Below are 25141 nucleotides of genomic sequence, written 5' to 3'. Positions count from 1 at the left end.
AAATTTGAGCTTGCTTTTTATCTGAGATGCTGTGATTGGTCCATCCACTCAACCAATGTTAATACCTATTATGTAACAGATACTGTTCTAGGCCCCAGGGGTAAATTAGACAGCTGTTGTTTCTGCCTTCTCCTGAGATATCAAAAACATAAAGTAAAAGTTAGATAAATTACTGCATTAAATTCTAGGAAGGAAAGGAAGGAAACAGACAAGGTGCTGAGATGGCTCCTAAATCAAAGCCACTATTTCAGACTGGATTCACAGGGAAAAGACTTCAGAGGAGTGGTAGATAATCAGACTGAATAATAATAAGATGCTGGTTATGCTAAGCATGGGGAAGTGGCTGGATGAAATGCTAATATAAAAGAAAAATATAGGGTGTATACTCTAAGCAGAAGCCTTAAGGCAGAAAAGGGCCTGTTATGTCCAAGAAACATAAAGGCAAACAAGTGTAGCTAAACCCTGACTGAAGCAGACAGCAATTCAAGATGAGACTGGAGAGGCAAGAAGTTCCAGATTATGCGTTGAAGGCCTTTAAAAGGGTGTGATAAAGAAATCAAATGTGAGTCACAGCAAATGCTATCTTGGCCAGGTGATCAAGCTTAACATCATCAGTGATAAGTCACGTTGATAGCATGTACCCTTGATCTTCTGTGGTCCTCATCCCCCAAACCCCATCACCCCATTCTAACCAGAGAAAAACATCAGACAAACCAAAATTTAAGAACATTCTTCAAAACCTCTGGCCAGAACTCCTCAAAACTGTCAAAGTCACCAAAAACAAGGAAAGTCTGAGAAATTGTCACAGTATCCAGGAGCCTCATGAAAGAGACATGGCAACTGAATTCACTGTGGCATTTGGATGGGACACCAATCATAAAAAGGACACTGGGTAGAAACTGAGGAAATCTGATCAAAGTGTGAACTTCAGTTAATAACAATGTTTTAACATTGGTTTATTAATTCTGTCAAATATATCATATGAATGCAAGATCTCAGTAACAGAGAAAATGAGGTGATGGGTATAAGAGAATTCTCTGAAATATCTTTGCAATATTTCTGTAATTCTAAAACTATGTTAAGGTTAAAAGTGAGTGCTCTCCAGCATCCTCCTGACATACAGCCCTGGTTTACGTCCCATTTCCCTGTTCCACGTGAAGAGTGCCATCCTATGGAGCCTTGATTGTTATCTGCCAATTTGTATTTACTTATTTGCATTAAAACTTCTGATTCACTCTGAAAAAAAAAAAAAAAAGAAAGAAATACTAAGTTTCTGAACTTAGCAATTAGTGGATCATTGTGCCATTTTCTAAGGTGAGAAAGAAAGGAGACAGAGTGGGGATGAATGTAGCAGAAGGAAGCAAGAAATTTAAGAATTCCCTCCCCACCACACACATATACGCACACATACACCTATACACAAACATACACATACACATATACACACATACACACACACACATATAAACACATACACATATACACAAATTCACACGTACACATATACACACACTTGGACTTTCTATGTATTTAATAAAGTCAGTTTTAATCACTACAACAGTCTTTGAATAGAACCATCAATCATAGCCTCCCTCACTTGGGCAAACCACACTGCATCCTCTTCAGGCTAGAAGCCTCCACGATAGGGTTTTAGTACTCACTGGAGCTCAACGGGTGGTTTCTGGCTGTCAGGATAAAGGCAGTCTTTTGGGGCTTCTCCCTAGAACACTCCTGATAGACTGTTTCTGCCCATATTTCTGCCTCTGAGTCACAAGGTTCACTACTGCAGAACAATGCAATTTTCTTTTGAGTACTAAATATTCTTTTGAAATTCGGCAAAGGAAAACTACTTAATTTGAAAGGTAGCCAGTGGTCACAGAACCCTCTCTGTTCAGATAGCTTTTCCCTCAGAATATACGACCAATACATCAGTTATTCTTAGCAGTCCACACACAGCGGTGCAATGCTTTGTGTTAGTGACGTGAAAAAGTGTTAATGGTGACGTTTTAGTTCGGAGTCCATGTGCCCACGCCTTAACTTAAATTACATTGTAGTTACCTTCCCAATCCATCTCAGCAGGATACAAGTCACAACTGTCAGATAGCATATTTAAGTGCAAACTACTAGACATTTCTTAACTCTTCCCAAGATTAGAAATGTATTATCTCAGTTTTGAAGGAGCTGCCTTGATAATTTGGCAATAACCTGACATAGGATCCCAGGTTAGAAAAAAATATATATATAGGATAATTAATTGTAAAGTTCATGCTGGAGATGGATAGAAAATAATAACAACTGAATGTGGTAAGGTGTGCCATAGCAGGGAGAAGTCTATTCCTCCCTGGAGAATCCTAGTCAACGGAGGAGGCAGCTGAGGTCTCCTGTCTGTGCTTTATATTTGTGAAATATCTCTGAGTCCAACAGGAATAACTAAGTCTAACAAATTTAAACATATTTTAAAAATATACTCAACACAGAGAAAAAACATCATTCCTGCAACAGTCCGCAATAGCTAAACAAACCGAATGAATAGAGTTGAAGGTTCTATCTGAATCTAAATCATTGCCAATAGTGATTATCATTTTAGTACACCTCGTATGTATAGCATTTATGTGTTTACAAAATGTTTCCAAATTTATTTCTTGTTGTTCCTGAGTAATTTTTCAAAATAAGTACAGGCATTGGTGTTACACATTTTAGAAATGAAGAAACCTCAGGATTGGGTTATGTCCTGAGAATCATCCTTTGTGGAAGGTGTGGTACATCTGAGTTGGAAAAGTTGATTTATGTCCTGGCTCTGTCTTGTCATTTCAGTTAAGATTGGGAAACCCTTAAATACTTCTGTTCCTCATTTGGATATCAGTAATAATGCCCACCTCACCCAGATTGTAAAGGGATCAATAGATGAAAAAAATGTGAAAGCAGTAAATGTTAACCAGTATAAAGGGATTATTCTCTTTCTTGGCTCAAGAGGAGCTCAAAGTCAAATGACCCTTACGTAAGAAGTGGTTCCCCCAGTGCTCGTAGAGCCACTCCTCAAGCACCAGCCACCCAGTGAAAGCTGAGCAAGCAACCTCACAATGCCAGCCCTTCCCTCAGAAATCACCTCTCCACCAATACTGAATACTGCACCAACACTCAAGAACAATAATTCTGGAAGAAATGGGGACAGTACAAATTGAGCTGTATGATAGAAAAGTTCTTTTTGGAATCGGTAATTACTTTTTTTTTTTTTTGAGACGAAGTCTCGCTCTGTCGCCCAGGCTGGAGTGCAGTGGTGTGATCTTGGCTCACTGCAAGCTCCGCCTCCCAGGTTCACACCATTCTCCATCCTCAGCCTCCTGAGTAGCTGGGACTATAGGCGTCCGCCACCAGGCCCAGCTAATTTTTTTGTATTTTTTAGTAGAGAAGGAGTTTCACCGTGTTAGCCAGGATGGTCTCGAACTCCTGACCTCGTGTTCCATCCGCCTCGGCCTCTCAAAGTGATGAGATTTACAGGCGTGATTGAATCGGTAATTACTTTTAACTGGAACAAGCACACCAATATTCTTTTTGCAGTTCCTGACTCATTTTATTAACAAGAATAACTCTTCCTAGGATTTCCCACTGAAAGACATAAAATAGATCATCCTCCATGTTAAATTAAGGGAAATTGTGAGGCAAGGGGCTCATCAACACACAGGCTGAGCTGAAAATGCTAATCCCTCATTTCTTAAACTCATTCCCCACCACAGAAACCTTTTGCCCAACAGGGTGAGTGCCGATGACTGGTGTGACTTGAAAAATGTTATTCCTATTCACATATGTAATTCCTTTCTGAAAACCTGCTAAAATATTTCTCACTGAATTCCCACAGCTTCCAACAACAGGTCAACTTCTTCCCATAGGCTGAAGCAAGGATTAAATCAGACAGGTGCTTAGATGTGTGCTATCTTTCCTTTCCCCAGTGCAGCAATGGGCAGGGACAGGTACATTTAGCAGACATCACAGGGAAGAGGGGAATTTGTCTCCTGTCTATTTTAAGACAATAAGGCCTTTCTTAGGTTTCATGATAGGGGCCCGTGGACTGTTATGACTCGATGGGCATGGCAACTCCCAGGTAAAATTCTCCTGTTTTAATATAGCAGGGCAAAGCAACACATCTGGTAGAGCCAGGGGAAGGAAGCAAAAAGAATGGGAATTGTTAATTCAGCCCTGAGGAAAGTGGAGTCTGTCAGGAAGTCCCAGAGAGCTGCCCTCAGGGCTCACACGAGAAAGCTAATGTTCAATCCTGAGGATTTGAAAATCCTAGAGAGAGTTTTACTCCAACTCTGCCTTCCCAAAGACTACTGACCTAAGGTTTTCTCGGTAATCAAAGGTAGCCATCAAAGTGCCTCCAAGGAGAGAGAACTTTTTCTCTTCACATCTGTTTCTTCAAATGTAAAATGGGGACACATTTGATCACAAGACATTTTCAAGTAAAATTTAAAAAATATATAAAACCCTTAGTTTCCCAAAAGGGGGAACTGCTTCACAGAGATCCAGCAGCAGATATTTCTTTATCTCCTTTTCTGAGAGAACACTTGGTTTCCTCAGGAGGGAAATGGAATAATTCTTCTGAGGCATGGTCAGTGAGGTTTTGAGTTTCACAATGAATTCTCTGTTCTTTGAGGGTGAGTTGATTCAAGAGACAAGTTTGGACTCATCACTCTTAACTCACTTCTCTGGAGAATTAATTATGGGTGAGGTGCCTGTTAAGTTTTGTCACACACTCAGGGTATTTCTGGCAATGGCACAGTGAGATTTCATCCCTATCACTGTGAGAAAGGATGAAAAACCCAAGAGTATAAGAGTTGGTCAGTCTGGATTCTCATTCAAGCTATGTCACCTTGGACAAGTCACCAGAGATTGATAATTCTAAATGTCCTCAATGTGTTGTTACTATCCTGTGGGATTCTTTTGTGAAAAGCAAATGAGGTGATGGATGCATTAATCCATTGCAAATTGTAAAGGTTTTTAAAGCACAGCATTTCTAAAATGCATTTTATTGTGTATATTTAAGATATACAACATGATGTTACAAGATACATGCATATAATAAAATGGTTAGTATAGTAGAATAAATTAACATAGCCATCATCTCACAGAGTTATGCAGTCTCACTGCCCTATGCCAAGAGCAGCTATAAGCTACTCATTTAGCAAAAACCCTGAATACAATACACTGTTAATAACTGTAGTCCTCATGCTGTACATTAGATCTTTTGAGTTGTTCAAAAGTTTGCTACTTTGTATCGTTTGGCCTACATCTTACAGAAAGATGAAGTGGTGGGTATATGTTCTGAAACCCCAACCAAGACACCTAATCTACTAGGTATGTTTGAGGCATGATGGGCTATAGAATTTTTCTTTTCTTTTTTCTTTTTGAGACAGGGTCTCACTCTGTTGCCCAGGCTAGTGTGCAGTGGTGCAATCATAGCTCACTGCAGCCTCGACCTGCCAGGGGTTCAAGTTATCCACCCCCTCAGCCTCCCAGATAGCTAGGACTACAAGTGTGCACCACCACACCTGGCTAGATTTTTTTTTTTTTTTNCACTTGCAACCTCCTGTCTTCTGAAATTTACAATGTGCGTTGACATGTTGAAGCTTTTGAGAAGTTCTTCAGTAAAGAAGTCTGTTTATTTAGGAACTTCTTAATATGTTTGTCCAGCACCTTTTTAATTTTTTTGAATTGTAATTTACATTGCTAAAATGCACAAACTTTAAATGTTCAGTTCTGTGAGTGTTTTTGAGATAGAGTCTCACTGTCGCCCAGGCTGCTGGAGTGCAGTGGGATGATCTCGGCTCAGTGCAACCTCTGCCTCCTGGGCTCAAGTGATCCTTTCAAGTAGCTAGGACTATAGACATGCACATGGCTAATTTTTTTCTGTATTTTTTGTAGAGAAGGGTTTTCCTATGTTGCCCAGACTGGTCTCAAACTCTTGGGCTTAAATAATCCACCTGCCTTGGCCTCCCAAAATGCTGTGATTACAGACATGAGCCCCTGTGCCTGGCTCAGAATTTTTCAATTAGAACCACTATATAAAATCAAGTTTCCTAAATCCATACCAGATGATATCCGGGCACTGTGTTTCACACACCTTGCCTCAGATCTACAAGAAATTACACTTTGAAGTACACTAGTGGCAAGAATCTGTGAGTCTTCTTCTCAAAGAGGAGTCAGAAAGCAATGGGGTAAATTTTTGGCTTCTTTCAGTGCTTTGGGCACTTCCTTTACTGTACACATATGAATGAGGCTACTGTTTACCCAAAGCCCAGACCATTTGAAGTTATGAATGGGGAGAAGTCACATAAAACTAGGGAACTGTCACTTGGTGTTTTCACGGACCCATTTCCTTAACACAAGGTACTACAATTTTGGCAGATATCATAAGCTAGATGTTGCCATTTGACCAATCTAACTAATCTATCCATGATTCTACCTGGATTTTTAATTACCTTTTTAGGTAAATGTCAAGTGAAATAGGATGGTATAGGGGATATGATTTAAACATAAAATGTTTCCCTTCGATGACAGATTTTGCTCATGGTAGCCAACAGGATAGCTATAGACCTTTGGATGCATACTGACTCTTTCATAGTTTGGCCTAACCTATGTTTCAGCCTTCCTTTCCATTTCCCCAAAACCACCCTAGGCTGTAGCTACTGAGAATAACATCCAGGACTCTGAATGTTCCATTCCTATGTGTTGGTACATGCTCTACCCTCTTCTGCTAAGTCCTTTCTCTTCCCCCCTCAATTCAATAAGACCCCACTGACTCTCTAGTGCTTTATTAAACCAAGATTCAGCTGGGTTAGTCTAATTTTTCCCTGTGATTTGAGGAGTCTTCATGTCTCTGGTTTATCACCTGTATATTGTGTATCATTGTTTTTTCCTCATCTGATCTCTCAGGACAGACTGTAAAGGCTAGAATTATGATGAATCACCTTTGTATCCTAGATGTCTAGTATAGTACCTGTATGTAACTAAGTCTGCAGAAATACACAGTGAAGAATAAATAACCATTTCTAGTGCATTCATGTCTTTCGCTTATAAAGCACTTATATGTTCTTTGTATACAATAACCAACCGACTGAATACTGCAGGGGGACAGAAATGTACGTTTAAAATGCAGAATAATAAGATGAAAATGTTACTGACATGAATGATGGATCTTTCTGAGTTTTAAATATGGACAATGTCCTCTTTATGTGGCTATACAGGTCATACCCCTGAAATTTAAATTATTTTTAGGAGATGGAGTTGAAGGGAGTATGTGAGACCTGCTCACTTTTGCAAGCAAGCCATTCTCCAACTGTTTTTGGAATCTTTGGGGTTGTCACAGACCAGGAAGGGGGAAATTTTTGAGGTCCTATTTGTTTCTGTCTTTGGTCCATTGCTAAGGCGGGATGATAAACTGTGACAGAATTGTCATCCCCATCCAAATTCTTTTCCCTTTGGGTCTCTATGAAGAGGAACAAAACATTTTCTAAAAAGATTGAAGCAAATTATCTTTCAGCCTTATCAAATACAGTTTCTCTGACAAAGTTCCATCTGTGTTCTGATGGATTACTGGTAGCAACTAATAGCATCAGCTCATCTATAAGATTAGGGAGCTCACACTCGGAAAGACACAAAACCAACAACCAAACAAACAGAAAAACTGATTTTCGGTGATTCATTAAAATGTTTTCATTTTAAGTTTTGATCTTCACTGGGTGTGGAATTCTCTTAGGAAGTAAAGATGAGCCATTTTATTGTCTGGCAAAACATCTTTTTGATTTTGCCACTGAGTAGCCCCTAAAGAGAATACAGTATTTACAAACAAGGCTTCTGGCATGTTCTCCTATACTTCCCTGTCCTCTCACAGTTCCAAACACCTCTTAAAATAGCTTTGCAAGTGCTTTCCCAACATTCCCCAGGAGGACATCACGTTCCCAGTGTAAGTGACAGTGGTCTGGGAGCACATTCTATCACCTAATTTTGAATTTCTCTGGACTATGAAATGCTCAGTGTCTCAGAAAACACTAGTTCCTCAACTCACCACCAATTGCTTCTCCCTCCACTTTCCCCTGATAAAAAACAAAGCAAAAAAGACAACCAAAAAAAAAGGCATTTCATTTTGAAGACATTTATGGCAAAGCTGAGTACATTTATGGTTATCAAGACTTTAGGATGAAGTAATCTGCTATTTGGAAGAAAAACACTTTGACAGAATTAGGAGAGATGACATCAAAGTACGGCTTTCTAATTTGTCTTTTTTTCTTACTCTAAAGACACTGCACAGACAATTTTTGCAAATTTGGCACTCGACATGACAACAGAGTTTTCTAATGACCTTAGGAACTGGGAAAACAAAAGATAGAAGCAGATTTTGATGTCGTTTTATAAAAGAGTTCATCCATCATTCTTTCTTCAGCTTTTGAAGTTGTCATATATCTCCAGGGAACAAACTCATCGTATAATTAGTTTTCAATTATTCTTGATCATGTAAAGTTGCAAGATTATGCTTTTGAAAATACATTACTCCAAGTAGTTACTGCAATGATTAATGAAAACCCTAATCATTTACAGGCAATTCAGCAGGAAAAATGACTAGATTATATTTCCAAAACATCTGGAAAGCAAGAAAGTAGACGCTTTCAAGATTAAAGTAGCTTATTGAACCCGGATTGATTCTCAGCAGGGACCCGAAGAATAACACAGTGGCCAACACATGTTCTGATAGGTTGGCATCATTTCATACCCATCATTAAAGTTTTGACAATCACTTATGTTTGAATCCAGTCTTTTCAACAAGATCTTACCACTAAATTGTAAGATTCCTTTGAAAAACATCAGGGAAACAGGAGAGGAAAGGTGAAAAACAGAATCAAAAGTCCCACACAAACCAGAAAGAATAACAAAGAATATTGATAGACTCATGTCTTTCTTAGAAGGAATAGAAGTCTAAGACTGAAAATAATCATGTGGAACCTTCCATAGGAGTAGTCATTGTAAGGTGATGAAATTGACAATGGGTTGTCAAAACGTTCAGACTAAAAATCTTGTTTCTATCACTTCTGATCACTGTCACCCCCATAATAAGCTACGACTATGTTTACCCTTAGTAAGTCTCCTTACTCTAAAATAAAGGCATCAGACTAGATGATGTTGGACACCCCACTAAATCTTTAAATCCATGAAGGTGAGGATATTAAAGGTAAACTAACAATGACACAATTGTCTCCAAACTGAATATACTTATCCACTACTTTGTACTGCCTGAAACTGTAGTACCCTTTGGGAGACATCAGAGGCTCAAGACAGGGAGAGATGCCAAAACCTTCTCTTTCTAAGCTCCCTAGAAGGTGGAGAAGATGAGTGGAAGATCCCTGCTGCTAAAGAGCTTAGGGCCACTGTAACTGTTAAGGCAGAAGTGGTGCTGTTAGGAGGGAACTCTAAGCCCTCCTAACAGATGAGAGAGTAAGAGAGTAGATGAAAGTGGGCACCTAAGTGTAGTACCTCTCCTTCCCCTTTTGAGTGAGCCTAAGCCTATATTGCCTGGCAAATTATCCAGAATGTTACTTAGTTTCAAGAGGTATATTATTCTTCATCTTTTTTCATTTATCTTTTACATAGGGTCAAGTAAAAATAGAAAACTACTAAATCCATCCCTAATATGAGAAAAAACAGTCTGTCTAAATCATATGCAATGTTTAGCTGGCTACAGTTCCTTTTAACATGTATGATATGCGTAAACAAGTCTGGTCTCTTTAAAAGTGCATGTGTTTGAGATTAATTAGATTCAGCTTAAACAAAATAATATTACCATATACCTATAAGCATGGCCTAGAGTAAATTTTGCTCAGGCTTAGATAAAATATTGGTTTCGAAAGTGGAAACATTTATCAGAAAGGAAGTTTTATTTTCAAAGAAAAATTTTACCTAGAAAGAGTTTCTTTGAGCTATTTCAGAAAAGAATAACTTGGTATTTTGAAACCAACAGAAGAAGCAGATTGGGATAGTAGGAAACTTGGAACTCTTAGCAGACTACTAGCATAAAATATCATTAAATAAATATTTATTGAGCTCTGCTATGTGCCAAGAATAGAGGCAGGCATCAAATTCAATGCTGAGAAGAAGGAAGGCGAGGAGGAGGGGAAAAGAAGAGAAACAAGAGGAAGAGGAGGAGGAGGGTGAAGAGGGGGAGGAACAGAAGGGGGAGAAAAAAGGGGAGGAGGAGGAAAGGAGGGAACACAAGTCCCGTCCTTATGGAGCAGGTTTCTTTTAATGAAACCGGAGAATATCATAAGAATCTTGTATAAAGGAGTTGAATATAAGGTATGAGTGTAAGATAAAGAGTAGGTCCGTGTGAAGAGGTTAAATTGTCAGGTTAAATAAGTGGGTTCCATTAGCTTCCATGTGTAAAGCCGGTGTCTAAATAGCTGGAGGGACTAGACCAATATTCAAACAGTATCAATTTTCCTAAAGGCAGAGGATAGAGAAAACACCTCAGAGGAGTACTAAGAACCTCTTAGGACTTCCCTTACTTCTCAAATAGGAACAAGAATACTCTGTCTGCTATTGGTAAAACAAAAGAGATTTATGGTGTTTCATTTAAAGATTATTTAGGGTTCAGTATGGTCTTGCATAAAATGGTCTTTCAACTAGGTTTTCAGTTTTTCAACTTAGCTTCAACATAGCCATGGCTGCTGAAGGTTGGAAGATGATGTGAGAAAGAGAAGTAGAAAGTAAACAGCCCTGTGATACTTTTTCCTCTCCTCTTCTTGAATTTACATGCTCAGAGAAATAGAAGAGTTGTCCAAACTTGGAAAACAAACCATTTAAATCTTTCAACAGAGAGAAGTTAAAGGTTTTTTTGTTGTCTGAATTTTAAAATTCCTGTAAAAGATATATTCACGGGAAAATAAAGACAGTTAAATAAAAACTGCAAGATGCTAAGAAAGTGCATCTTTTAAGATGCTAAGTACTCTTTTCTAAGTACTGAAATAGGGATATGGTGGGTTAAAGGAAAATGAAAAAGAATTAAAATATTCAGAGCATGAGTTCTGTGATCACTTTTAGAAAGTTCTAGAGAGCTTAAGAATATGGAAATGTAAGATTCGAGAAAATACAAAACAAGAATAAAATAATATAATGGCAAAAATTAAAAAAAATTACCTAATCATCTTCAAGAAGCATGGCAAAACATTTACTGATTTAATGAAAATCACAAAGAAAAATGAATGCAATGGACTATCATTCAGTGCTAAAAAGAAAGGAACTATCAAGCCATGAAAAGACATGGAGGAGCCTTAAATGACTTGAATTTACACACCAAGTGAAAGAAAGTTATTACTAAGCGAAAGAATTCATTCTAAAAAAACTGTATGATTCCAATTACATGACAGTTCTTAAAGGCAAACTATAGTGACAGTAAAAGAATCAGTGGTTGTCAGGAGTTAAGGCAAAGAGAGAAATAGATGGAAGGGGCACAGAGGATTTTTAGGGCAGTGGAAATACTTTGTATGATGCTACATGCATACAGTGGTGTCTACATACCGTTATACACTTGTCCAAATTCAGGGAATGCCCAACAACAAGCAGGAACCCTAATGTAAACTGTGGGCTCTGGTGATACTGATAGGTCAATGTAGTTCATCAATGGAAACAAATGTATCATTCTGGTAGGGGACATTGATAGTGGAAAGGAGCAGGTGTGTATGGGGCCAGAAGGTATATGAAAACTATTCTTCTCAATTTTGCTGTGAAATTAAAACTGGCCTGATAAGTAAAGTCTATTTAAAAAAAAACTATTGCAGCAAGAAAAAAAAAGAGTCTTTCAACAATTATATATAGTAACAGAAAAAAAGCTAATTGAATTTTAGATAACTGACTTCTTGGTATCAAATTTCATTTTCACGTGTATTAGAAAAGTAAAGTAAGAACACTCAGGAGTTTGGGAGAAATAATAATTTTAAAATGTAGTCAAATGTTTACTGCAAGTGAAATGAGTAAGTCACAGTAATTTAATCAAAATATGCAAACCAAACAGGGATGATCTTTAGTAAATCTGACCAATATTTGGTTCAGGGATTTCAATGATCTGGATTCCCAAGTCTTAGGGAATAAACTGAATGAATTTAGAGTCATCATCAATTATTTCTGAAAGTGCATCTCAGACACCAAGAGATGCCAAAATATAGGAACGGGGGCAATAGCTATTAAAGGAGAAGAGAGCAAGGCTGCCAATAATTGCCAATACTCTAGATTCCATGTCTACTAAAATAACGGAATTAAACTGTATCAGAAAATGTAACAAACCTTACGCACTAAGAAAAACTACAGAGAGGCAAGAGCAATTGTAGCTGAGGAATGGAAGTGCAAAAAAAAAAAAAAGATCCAAGAGGAATGGACCACAGGAACTTGCATTGTGATGAAGAAGCTAGAATAAGCTGGTGAATAGCAAAGGGGAGTCATTTGACAACCTCAGTGTTTTTCCCATGAAAATGACCCCTGCGATTCAAATTGAATGTTTCAATGATAGGAAAATCTCATTTTATTTGGTTCGAATATGAAAACTTAATAGAAAATAAAGATGGCCCCTTTTTTTCCTAATGCTAGAAGATAAAATTATTTGAGTTTTCAGTAAATTCTTACAGAGATAGAAGCCAAGGTATCTCCTTATAAATGAGAGAAATTTAAAGAGGAATACTAAGGATGTGAATTTCCTGGAGAATGTGTTATGTAACTAACAAACTGCGTGGGAGAGGAGTAATTATCACTTTAATTAATTAGGGCCCTGTTACAGCTCCCTTGTGAAAGATAATCCTTGATTAAAAGTGTCAGTGTGTAAAAATATTGACCGATATTGAAATGTAATAGTGTAAAATTTCAATTAATTGTGAAAAAGAAATTAGCTGGTATTATCGTTTACCAATAGACAGTCATGATTGCCAGAAGATATGGGGGCATACAAATAAGTGATTAGTTAACAATGGACATGTAAACAGGAACAGAATTATTCCAAGCAGATTTATCCCTTAGGACATCTAGCCTCTTTGGCCTTTTGTTTGTGCATCTGCAATGCAGAAGTTAAGGTTAGGTAATGGCAGTTGTTTTGCAGAGGAAGGAAAGAGATATTACAGTATGAAATAGAAGGAGATCAAATAATGACATTTTACCAATACTTAATGTTTTCCTAATCAACAGAAATGTTGCAACATATATATGTTATATAAGCATCAATAAATATTGTATGCCTTGGAAATTTCATACCTGAAAGCCTTGCTGAGACTTTTTCCACCTCTGTGCCTAGAAAGAGCTTCATAGTTATGAAGGCTCAAGCACTTTTAAATTCAAAGCCTATAAATTATACTAAGCCAGGAGGTTAGTTGCCAGGAGACAGATTCTAAACTTCACCTAAGACTGATTCCTTTACCATGAAGTCTGTTTTCATGACTTCATTTTCTGAACACTGACTAGAAGTGAGACTTGCTTCTACTTCGTTTTCTTCTCTCTCTCTTTTTCTTTATCAGAATTAGATGCCAAATAATATATTGAGATATCCGCTGAAAGAATTTCTTGTGGTATAGTAAACCAAAACAAAAAAACATTAAAAACTGATCTTTGACCTTAGATGTGGGAATAATGCCGAAAGCTACATACTCACTCTTAGACCTAGAATAAGTTGTTTAGTGTCAATAAGCCTCGGTTTCAAGATTTAGAAAGAAAAAGGAATAAATTTATCACATAGATTGGGCATGAGGTATAGAAACAATACATGTAAAGAAATGGCATAGGTTCTAAAATTTGGTAAACACTCAAAAAACAGCAGCTGTCATCTCATGGTTTTTGTTGCCATTATTATTGTCACAGAAGAGTATCTCACCCCAAATTCTGAAATTTCCCCTAATATGGATATAACTAGTCATGGAAAATATCCAGGCAGGCTTATTTTAAAGTAAAGCAAAACTGAGATTTCTTGTTTACTGTTGAATGATACCCAGTTGCCAGAGAGAATAGAAATTAAACCTGTATCATCTACCCCTCCTCCTGCCTTCAGTACCTCCATCCAGCATAGCACAAAGAAAGATAAAGTCTTTATTATTTAGGCTTACATGTGAAGACATAACTGCCCCCTCCACTGATAAAATCTGATAGAAAAGTAATTTTGAGGATAAAGCAAGAAAACGGTAGGCATGTCTGGGAAACATGCTTTGGCCCTGGGGCTGCTCTTTATCTTCTCCCTAAAATGAAACCAAATGCCCTGATGCTCTCCAAAGAACACAATTAAGTAGAATTTTCTTATCACTTTCTATTTTCATGCTGGTTACGGTAGAAGCTCTTCCCTTTGTAACAGTGTCAAGCAAGGCAGAGTATTAGAAAGTCTTCATCTTGTTCAACAATGTAAAACAGGGTGCGAAATGTATTATTTTCCTCTACCAATCAAATTATTCTGTGCTTATCTTTTATAGAAAGGAAGAAACCTTAGGCTTCAGGTAATTATTTAGCTCACAATCACATTCCTCCTAAAGAGATCCTTGATAGTTAATTAAATAAGAAATAACGGGCTTGTTTTCCAACGTGATTCTGTTTTGTTCATTGGCTTGGCATGAATGAGGAGGTGAGGAATGGCTTATTTGCTTTATTCAAACAGAGGAGTCATCAGCATGACTAAGAGTGAACAATAATATCAAGAAAGGTCATTATAACTTTCTTATTCCTAGAGGAGGTATTGTATCCGCCTGTTACTTGGGATCATCAGAGTGCAACAACATTTTGCAACAATGACAGTGAAATGTATCAGCATTAACATTTAAGACAATTCTCTGGCTTTCTCTAACTCCTCCACTAGAGTTGAGAAAGAAGAGGAAGAAGTCCAGGTGCTTGATCCAGCTACATTAGTCATAAGAATCTACATAGAACACCAGATAGAAGAATGCAGAGAGGAGCTCTGGAATCATGAAGATATATATGATCTGTGAAGATATTAAACTAATGAAAGGAATTTAAGAAGGAAAAAAATAAAACAAGAAATAGAAAAGAAATCAAGTACTTATTTCTTAAATAGCTAAGACTGATTTAACTCCAAGGATATATTGTATGCAGATGGGACTGTGTCCCATCTAAACACACAGATATCTAGGTTTCCTCTACATTGAAAGATATGCTTCTTAATCTATAGCTGTCCTCCTGAATTGTTATTCATTGTTCACACTAGAATTTGCCTAACAAATCAAAAAGTCTCTGGCTACAACAAAGCTCTCTGCCCCAGCCCTAATGGAAAATACGTATGGTACTATTGGCAGTGACATTTGAGTTGTACATCCTATCTCCTTTCCTCTTTGATGCCTTTTATGTTCCAGTTCATCAATCTGTTATTTAAAATGTAGTCCTGTGTTTTCCCACCTCAGTATCATGGAAGGGGCTTGTTAAAAACCTAGATTCCTGGGCCTAACTCCCAGCCTGACTCAACATCTTTACAAGAGGAATAAAGTATCTCAGATAATCCAACCTGTGAATTAATCTCTTTTAAATGACTTCTTAGAAGATAGTAGTTATTTACATAATTCATAATCTTATTTAAAGCACTATACATGGTGACTGTGAATACTGACTTTTGAAAAAGTGGGCCCAGTTCTGCCACGAGGTCAATATTCAAGGGTATTTAGGATTCTCAGCCTCAGAAAAGAGAGGTCCTGCTTTTCTGAGCTCAATAAATACAGATAGCTTCAAAAGACTGCCTCGCTACCATAATTTTTGTTATGTATTTGCACTGATCTTAAAAATGTAGATCCTCAGTGTTATTGTTGCTGTTACTCATTGTCCGTGTGCTGGAAATTTGAACTTAAACTAGCACTTAGCCTCTGAAGTTGCCTACAGCTTCTTTAATACGATAAAATGGAGGGGTACTATGCATATCTATCGGGTGGCACACTATGCAATAAAATAGTAAAATTATTTTGAAAATAGAAAGTGATTTTTAAAATTCCACTTAATTGTGTTATTTGGCAACATCAGGGCATTTGGTTTCGTTTTAAAGAGAAGATAAAAATACAAATGTAAGTGTATATTGCCATTATTTATAAAATATGGCCTCTATTCTCACCTCAAATGTATCCCTAACAAGTTCTAGCTGTTACTCTACTACCAGCACCAGATAAAACCATCCAAGTTGCCTAGCATTTTTATAAGTTAACTCCTTTTGTAAATAATTTGTTTTTTAAAATAAAAATACCCATGACTTCACCTTCCAAAACACATTGCTATGAATAATAAGGGCCAAAAATGTCATTATTATTATATTGATTAGGCATATAAAAATAACAGGCATATACTGAGCACCTAGTGGGTGCCCGGTGAGGCACCTGGCTGTGAAAGATTAAATGAGATAGAGGATATAAAATATTCATTGAATTCACCATATTATATCATACCTTTTCATGAGTATTATTATTAGTTTGAGGAAGGGCTAGATTATAAGTGTGAAGCTTATCATTACCTGTTGGTAATAATAATAAATTCCATGAAGAGGAGGCAGAGGAGGAGGAGAATAAAGGGGAAATAAATATATTGGCCAGTAGTTATTTAGCATGTACACCGTACCAGTCATTATACTACACTATGTATATGTACACTCAGCTATCTATGCATATGGATTCTCTCCTTGTGCAGTGGGAGGATGAAGAAATGCCTGGGACAAAGATGGTTGGCAAAACAGCTCTGATCAGCTATGGAAGCTCTCATGTGGATTTGATTTCAGGGTTTATCCTAGACAGTTGAGAAACACTGAAGAATTTTTAACAGGAGAATGACATGTTCAGATTTGCATTTTAGAAAGGTCACTTTGGCAGTGTGAGGAGTAGCTTGTACTAGAGAAAGACTGAAGAGTGGGAGGCCGGTTCGAAGCATGTGGCTCTGGTGATAGTTCATGGGAGAGGTGCGAAAGGTCTGAAGAGATGCCTGGATGGAAAGAGGGGGATGGATTCTGGGGAAGCCTCTCAGGGAACAGATTTAACCTGGGGGCAGCAGTGTAATTTGGAGTGAGAAAGAAAAAAGATATGTTTATATCATATCAACCTCCCTTCTAGTTTGCCATGTATTTAGGGATTAATAAAAATGTGCAGCTTGAGATGATTATTCACACAATCATGTAAGTAAGAGTAAAACTTCTGCGTTTCTCATCTAACAAATATCTCCACTCTGTTTTTCTTTCTTATGTGTATGTGTGTGTGTGTGTATATATATACCTGTATATATTATGCATATGTATATGTGTGTATATATGTATATGTATATATGTATATATGTATATGTGCATATGTATACATATATACACATATATACACACATACAAACACATGCATAATGTGTGTGTGTATGTGTGTGTGTATATATATATCCAGCAAGAAAAATGTTTCCATTCTAAAGATAGAAGACTTCCATTTAGAAGTCTTAAAGACTTAAATGTACAAAATATTCTGACTATCCTCCCAGGGATATCTCAGTGGCATCTCTTTGTCTTCCATAAGAACATTTTCATAACAATGTTAAACATGTAAGGGTATAAATATCATTTCCACCCCTTTGCCATAACTATATACATAGTAAACAACATTTGACATGCCCAGACAACAAATGTATTCTACTAATCTCTTTGCTTAAAAACATATTAATTCAAAGTCCTTCTTGCTTAGGTCCAGTTGAATTTTTGATTGAAATTGAAATTCTCCCTAAGCTTTAAAAAGGATTTCCTTGTCCTATCCAATCCAATGTGCTTCCAGTTATTGAACACCAGAGGGCATCATTCAGTGAAAGCTTGGATTTGGGAGGGAAGAGGGGAGAGAGAGGGGAGCAGAGAGAGAGGCAGGGGGTATGGGTGAAGACAGAGAGAGAAAAAAAGAGAGAGACAGAGACAGGAGGAATTCCATTACTAATGAAAGAAACTGAGAAAACCGAGTTTTTAGTGTGTACCCTTATCTACCATGAAACATTACCATGGTAACAGCACCAGTTAAGATGATTGTATATTTAGGTCATAGTATAAAAGAAGGAGCTAGAACATGTGAAGAAAAAAAAGAGAAATAAATAAAGTAAGACAAAGATATATAAAGAGTGGAAAGAGGCAAACCAACTGGAACCTACCTCATTCTTTGCTAATAGCAGTTTACAAAGTAACATTATACTTTTCAAAGCACATATGGATAATAAATACTAATTAAAATTAAATGGAGCCATTGAAATTCAGAATCCTAAGTGCCAACAATCTTATAGAAAAAGAGAACTCATTTAGCATGAAAAAATGAAGAGACAACTAGACTGGGATTGGGATTTGTGTGTTCTTATGCAGTTCTTGGTTAGCTGTGTCACCTTGAAAAAGTCTTTTGATCTGCTTCCTATCATGAGCTCAGCTGAATGGTATCAAGCTTATCTTTTATCACTTTGCATCAGACAAAAGAACTTCTGTTTAGTAATGTCTTAGTATTGCTGAGAGGTGAAAATGGCATCTGCCAAAATTTTGGTGCCCTCGTTTACCTCTGCCAGAGGCAATCACTGACTAAACAAAATAAGCACGTGCCAACTAAGAACCTACTCAGCTCTGCATCTTCTTTGCTTGAGGTTTAGGGGATCTAACAAAAACATACAAAGTTGAATTAACAGATGGGGAGAACATCATTGAACTTCTGAATGCCACACTTTTGTTTTCCCCAAACACAGGGAAAACAAGTGCCACAGCTATTTATAGAGAGCCAATTGACACACTATAAGAACTAAGACTATGGAGTCCAACAAGCTTGTGTTTGAATCCAGGGGCTGCAACTTACTAGCTGTTTTGTCTTGGATCATTATCAGACCCCTCTGAATGCTGGTTTCTTCCTGTGGAAAATAACATCTACTACATAGGATTGTTGCAGTGATAAAATGAGAAAATTGATTGCTGTATTAACTCATTCAACAAAGATCTAATATGTTTCTTAGGTATGCCTGGCTGTATTTTAAGTCAGAGTCTAAAGCAACTGACAAAACAGAAAATATTATACGGGAAAATGCTTAAAATAATGCCAAGGACTTAGAACACACTCAGCAAAAATACCTGTCTAAGGAAAGGTGACTTGCATCTCTTTCCCCACACACCACCTCCACCACATAGGCCAGGTGAGCTGTGGGATATGCAATCAGTACACTTATGCCATTTATCTTAAATGAGAGAAGTCCTGACGCCTGCTCAATGAACCAAAGGTGGGCAGAATGGGTAAAGGAAACAAAAGCCAGTTGTTAGTAGTCACAAGGTGGACATTGGTGGTATTCGATACATAGGAGTCTATTGAGAACCATGCCACAGAGAGTGCATGTCATAAAATCTCAAGCAAGTCAAATATAAGTTTAAATAAGGAAAACAGTTCTTCAAGAGAACTGTGTGGCAAAATATTTCTGTCAGCCTCTATCCTATTGAGTAAAGTGGGAAAAGTTTAAGGCAGGATTGAGAATGGTGTCTGGGTGGTCATGTGAAGATAATAGAAGGGGTTTGCTCACATATGCATATTCTAAACAAAGGCTGACATCAGTGATGGGGGTTGAATCCAGCACAATTATTGATATACACACAAGATTCTTGCCCTCATTTGTCTCTGTCCCATTCCCTCTTCATTTCCCTTTTATTCTAATTTCTCCTCTTCTCCCTCTTTTGTCCTTGCTTTAAATTTACTTATTGTTGCAGGTCAGAGAGACATATGACTCCTAATTAGCCAGCCTAGCTTCCACAGAAGACAGGTCATTCATGCTTTTTGTGCCTTCCCTACCTGCCAGCAGACTGGGACTGTTGTTTCCTTTGGACTTCTGAAACCACCCATTCCTATTGGCCCTGGGAATGGCTGCTCTGGAATTGGAATTGGAATTGGAAAATTGTCCAGTAAAGACACATCCGGATGCTTGACTACGTGGACTTTCTGGGCAATGAAGGGGCTAGGGTCAAATTTAGAGCAATATACTTTTTGTTTGTTTTTTAACATGAAGACAACAGTCTCAGCCTCCCAAAATTGAGGGACTGTGGGAACTCACTCCAAAGGGACTTTTACTGGTATTTGAACTGCTAGTTCTTTCCACATCTGTCTCTGAAGTTAGTTGAGAGCTGAAAACATGCCTTTTGGGTTCCCTTTTACTGGAACTATGACAGTATTCAAATATACCTATTTGCTCACTCCAATTCGCCTCCAGGCACCCTCAAGCACCCTTCTACAAACAAACATGCCCCTTTATTTCGTAGGAAAATGAAGCATCTTTCAGGCAGTCTGGCTCTGGGAATTTGGAGTCCCAAAACTTTCCCCCATTCCCATCCCACCTCATTCACAGAACTTTATTTTAAAATGGTAAACAAATTTGACTGCAGTTCTCACATATTTTTAGGGTCAGCCTTACGTTTTTTAAGTTTTAATTGGCATTATTGTCTAGCCCAGGAAAGCAAATAGAGTCAATAGGAAGTTGCTTATCTATTGTATTGCTGCAACTATAACACATTATTGATAATAGTAATAACAATAACAATTCACCTGGCATTAATTTATTACTTCTGAGTCCTCAGCTGCCAAGCCTGCAAAGCTGGGACATTGTTGGCACAAAATTCCTCCATTCGTTTGATGAGTCTCAAAAGTCCACTTTCTGAACTGCAGCCGACTACAGTTCCCAGCTTAAAATTGTCTCTTGGCCAAGTCAACTGTTTTTACTTCTGTGATCATCAGTGCCTTTATTATTACCTCCCCAACAATGGCACAGGTATGCCTGTTTGTGGCCTGTGTTTAAAGATATCATCATCTCTATTTTTTTCTCATCAATGAAAATGCATATATTTCCTATCATATGGTTCCACATTTTTACCAATTGCTCACAAATTGTAATGCGCGGCCTTTGCCGCACAATCCCGAGTTCATTACTCTGGAGTTTATTAAAAGCTTCCTTTTGAGAGCCCTCTCAATCGGAAACATCAGGATTGTCAGAAGCGAAGAGAAGCGCTGGCGCATCCCAGCACCAGGCATCGAACTTCCCTGGGCAGGATGGAGAAAAGCCGCCGCCCGCGGGTGGGCTGCTGGCGGGGACGCCCAGCAGCGGGCGGGGCGGGGCGAGACGGGGGCGGTCTGCAGCGCTGCAGCCCCAGGAGCCCTCAGGGCTCCGCAAGCCCGGCCAGTTATCCCCAGAGCCTCCCACCCCTCGTGCCTAACCCAATGCCAGTTTTCAGAAGGGCCTTTAGGGTTGTCCCAAGGTTTCTCTCTGGAGTCTGGGTTGACTCCCCTCTCCACCCTCTGAGCCCTGCTTGGGCCATGGCCATGAACCTGGCGGTGGCTGCAGGCGCCCCGAGCTGTGGAGCAGGGGCTGCACGCCAGAGCTCTGGAGGGTGTGTGGCAGAGCGTGGGGACTGGTCGTTGTGTGCTCGTGTCGCTGGCTGCGTGTACTAGGGGAAGGGCAAATCACACGGCTGCCACGTACCCACTGCCACCCAGCGCTAAGAAGAGCAGGAAAAACAAAACAAACAAAAAAGAAAAGAAGAAAGGGAAATAGAAAGTCAATGTGGGGGATTCCGGAGCTTGAGGAGTGGGAGGCGCCGCATTCTTCTTGGCTCGCGGCGCCGGGGCTGGAAGACTTGGAGCCCTGGGTGGCCGCCGTCACAGTCGTGCTGTGGCGGTGAACTGACCTAAGGATGCGGGAGGGCGGTCTGGGTGAAATGTCCACCGACAGTTCTGCTGGCTTTACGCGTTTACCTTAAATTCTCTGTTCTCCTCCAGCCTCTCTGCCCCTGGCGACCCTCCCTGCTGGTATTTCCGTTATATGCAATAGCCTTGACATCATCGCCAGGGACTGGCGGGTCGGTGGACTCTGCCTGGGACAATTCTGTGTCTCAGGGCAACCTCGAGGTCGGCGATGAGCAGGAAGATAGAGAAAGGGATGCGGGTGCTGGAGGCGGACGGAGGCAAAGGGTGTGCCGCCGTGTGTGTTCATAATTCTGGGGAATTTTCACCTCTCCCAGAGGAGTCTCTACTTACCCCGTGAGGGGCCCCAGGGGCGCCCGGCAGCGCGCATAGGTGGAATTTCTGCGCGTCTACCCGTACCAGGCATGGACCTCACCTGTCCGGGTCCGAGAGCTACAAGTTAGCGGCGATTGCCTGGGACCTCAGGTGCGGACTGCAAGGGACATTTTTGGGGGGAGGGGGGAGGCGTGCAGCGGTCCCCAGTCTACGATCCCGGGGACTACCGGGGCGGTTCAGGACCCGTTGTGAGTTAGGTGGCGAAGCCCAGGCACAGTCCGGTACCTCATGAGCTTCGGGCTGAGACCTTGTGCCCTAGCCACGGCGGACAGTCTAGCTCCTGCGAGGGGCTAAAATAGAATGGGATTGCAGAATGCTTCCCTCTCCTTTGTCTTGGGACCCTTTCCCCCATTCTTATTGCTTCTCCTCCTTGGCCATGACCCGGAGACCACAATGGGAAACCTCTCCAGCGCCCGAGGGCTGCTTCGAAAGCGGAGCCGGGGGACAGCCTGGAGCCCAGGCGAGCTGGGCCTCCATCCCGCACGCACAGAAGACGCGGTCAGACCCCAGCAGGAAGGAACCCGAGGGGCGGGAGGGACGAAGCTCTCCTTGTCTTGTCCATGGCCGCATCTGGAGTGGGTGGCGGGAGGGGGGCGGCAACAGTAGAGGGAATGGGGGGCTGGAATAGGGAACGATGCCGGGACAGCGCGGCTCCGAGGCTGCTTTCGCCACATTCGGCTGGACTCAGTGACCCTCGGAATCGTAGGGGTACCCTGCCCCGCGCTGTGCCTCATTTGCCCCTTCCTTCCATACCCGCCATCACTGCCCCCAACCCTCCAAGCCCCAGGATCCAAAGTTTCCGTTTGAGAATCTGCACGTGGGGAGGACCTCCCTCCAATTCCCCCAAGCCCCGACCCCTGAGCATCCGGTTTGGGGGGATATGAAGGGAGAGACCCCTGGTGCCAGGGTCCTCGGAGTGGGTAAGCGGAGAGCTGCACAGCGCGGGGCCCTTACCTGTCGCTGGTTTCGCTCCAGTTGCCTCCCGGGCTGCGAGGTGGTGGAGGCTTGAAGGAGCGAGGAGCCCTTTGTGGGTTCAGGGCCGATCCGCCCGGGCTGGAGCTGCGCACCGCTTAGAGTCCGAGGCCAGCCGCCGGTTCTCTTTCTCCCTTGATCTTGCAAAAGAAAAGGAAAAGATTAGTTGATGCCGAGACACTGGAGGGGTGGGGCGGGAGAGGCGGGAGAGGCGGGAGAGAACCGACCCAAAGGCTCTGGCGAGAGCTGCGGGGCTGGCGCGCTTGCAGGCAGAGTCACGCACCCTACACTCGTCTCAGCCGCTTGGCTAGTCTGTGACCTGTTCGTGGTTTAGATTGGAGTTAAATTGACGCTGCCCCCGCCCTCCACGCCAAACCACCAAAGGAGAAGCAAACAAGACTTTCAAACCTGGCTTTCACGAAGAGCCTGGAGACCAAAATAGAACGGAGACCTGGATGCCTCGGCGAGCTGGGCTGGATTCATTTCTTCACCAAAGTGTTTGGGGAAGTAGGAATTAGTTTTGGGGAGGCAACACCTATTCCGGTATCTCGGCGATTTCCTGGTGAAATCTACGATTTCCAGGCTCTGGCCAACCGGCAGCCTGGAGCGTGTTAGTGTGTGTGTGTGTATGTGTGTGTGCGCCCGCGCGCGCTCCCTAGGTCTTTGCGCCCGGGCGCCTTTAGTACAGCAGGAGAGCGTGTCTGTATTCGTGCGTGTGTGTTCGATTAGCTGCAATGGACGGACAGTTTCTGGAGAGAACATTTACAATTTTCTTTCAGTACGACAGGATTAGTTGCTGTTGAAGGCTCTCCCCCAATGAAATCTTCTGTGCTCTCTGATTTGGCGGTTCTTCTGAGCAAATATGACAGCCTTTTCTCCAGGCTCTTTTTCGCTCCTCTCCATTTCCATCCCCAGAGCCCAGCTCTCCATCTGCAATTTCTACATCAGAACCACCCCCAAACCCGAGTCCCTTCCCTGCAAGTGTGTGAGTGCTACAAAGGTGACATGGCATATTGGGAAGAAGGCAGTATTGCCTTTTGATTGTCGGAGATACTTAAGCTCAGTTTATCCAGGTGGGAAAATGTTAGACTAAATCCCCTATGCTTTGTAAATATATGATTGTACTGAACTCTTCACATATTGTTTATTTCTTTGGAGCGTTGACAAATGTATTCGAAGGAGAAGTAATTTTTTTTCTCTTATTTTAAACATGAGGCAGTGACCATGTTTTCTTCACCTAATGGGCAGTAGACTACAGAATATACACACACACACACACACACACAAATATATATATATACAGAATATATATATATATGTACACACACATACACACAGAATATATATATATATATATATGTATATATATATATGTTTGATGCTTCAGGGAATTTGTGATCTCCATGAAAAAAAATTAGGATGCAAACTTTCTGTGTTCAGACCTGCCTTTGATGTTTATTCCTTTATTTTAATGAGAAATTTATTCCAATAATTGTATCCATTAATTTTTAGATACTAACCTCATTTGACAAAAGTACAATGATAGGATTCTAAAGTGTAGCTGAGGCCAAAACTTGCTTTTGTAAAGGCATATGTATATGTGACTATAACATCGATATATTATATATTACATAGGCTTTATTTTCTCTCATCCAACTTCAATCAAATAAAGAGCAAGAAGTGGAAACTTTAAATTGAATAGCCCAGAATTGGACACATCACTTTTTGGGTCACAGGGATAGCCAAAGAGCAAGTTAAAGATACATTGATATAATATAATATAGTCAATTAAATTGTTAAGTTCTTGATGTCCAGGGCTTTGCTAGGTATTAAAGGGCATCCAGAATAGCAAAACCCACCGCTCCTGTGTTTTTATAAGCTTCTATTCCTATTGACAAGAAAAGACACTTCATATGAAACATCTATATAATAGTTGACAATCCAATGATTAATTTTATAGCAATGTAAATTTATTGATAAATGGAAATGCTGTAGCTAAAAGTTTCTGCCCTTTTTGTTAACTCATGGCTATCACCAAGCAGGACCTGACACAAAGTTGATTTTGCTTGATTGAAGTCATCCTAAAATACAGC

At 40.1% G+C, this 25141-nt stretch overlaps 1 protein-coding gene across 5 annotated transcripts in view; it reads right to left on the bottom strand.

The window, feature by feature from the left end:
• The window catches only part of CHRM2 (cholinergic receptor muscarinic 2), a 155417-nt gene extending 131538 nt beyond the window's left edge, over positions 1 to 23879 (bottom strand). For 3 of the 5 annotated variants that reach the window (XM_017876514.1, XM_017876511.1, XM_017876512.1), the window contains exons 1-3: positions 23457 to 23797; positions 23276 to 23367; positions 23031 to 23188 (exon numbers count right to left, since the gene is read on the bottom strand). The gene's annotated coding sequence lies outside the window, so the exon portion shown is untranslated. Of the gene's footprint in view, positions 1 to 23030; positions 23189 to 23275; positions 23368 to 23456 lie in introns of all 5 variants that reach the window. The other 2 variants (XM_017876515.1, XM_017876516.1) reach the window with 1 other exon arrangement.
• Between the last annotated feature and the right edge of the window lie 1262 nt (positions 23880 to 25141).

The sequence above is a fragment of the Rhinopithecus bieti genome, unplaced genomic scaffold (genome assembly GCF_001698545.2).
Source record: "Rhinopithecus bieti isolate Rb0 unplaced genomic scaffold, ASM169854v2 scaffold_8307, whole genome shotgun sequence".
NCBI classification, from domain to species: Eukaryota; Metazoa; Chordata; class Mammalia; order Primates; family Cercopithecidae; genus Rhinopithecus; species Rhinopithecus bieti.
This window is presented reverse-complemented; position numbering and strand designations above follow the sequence as displayed.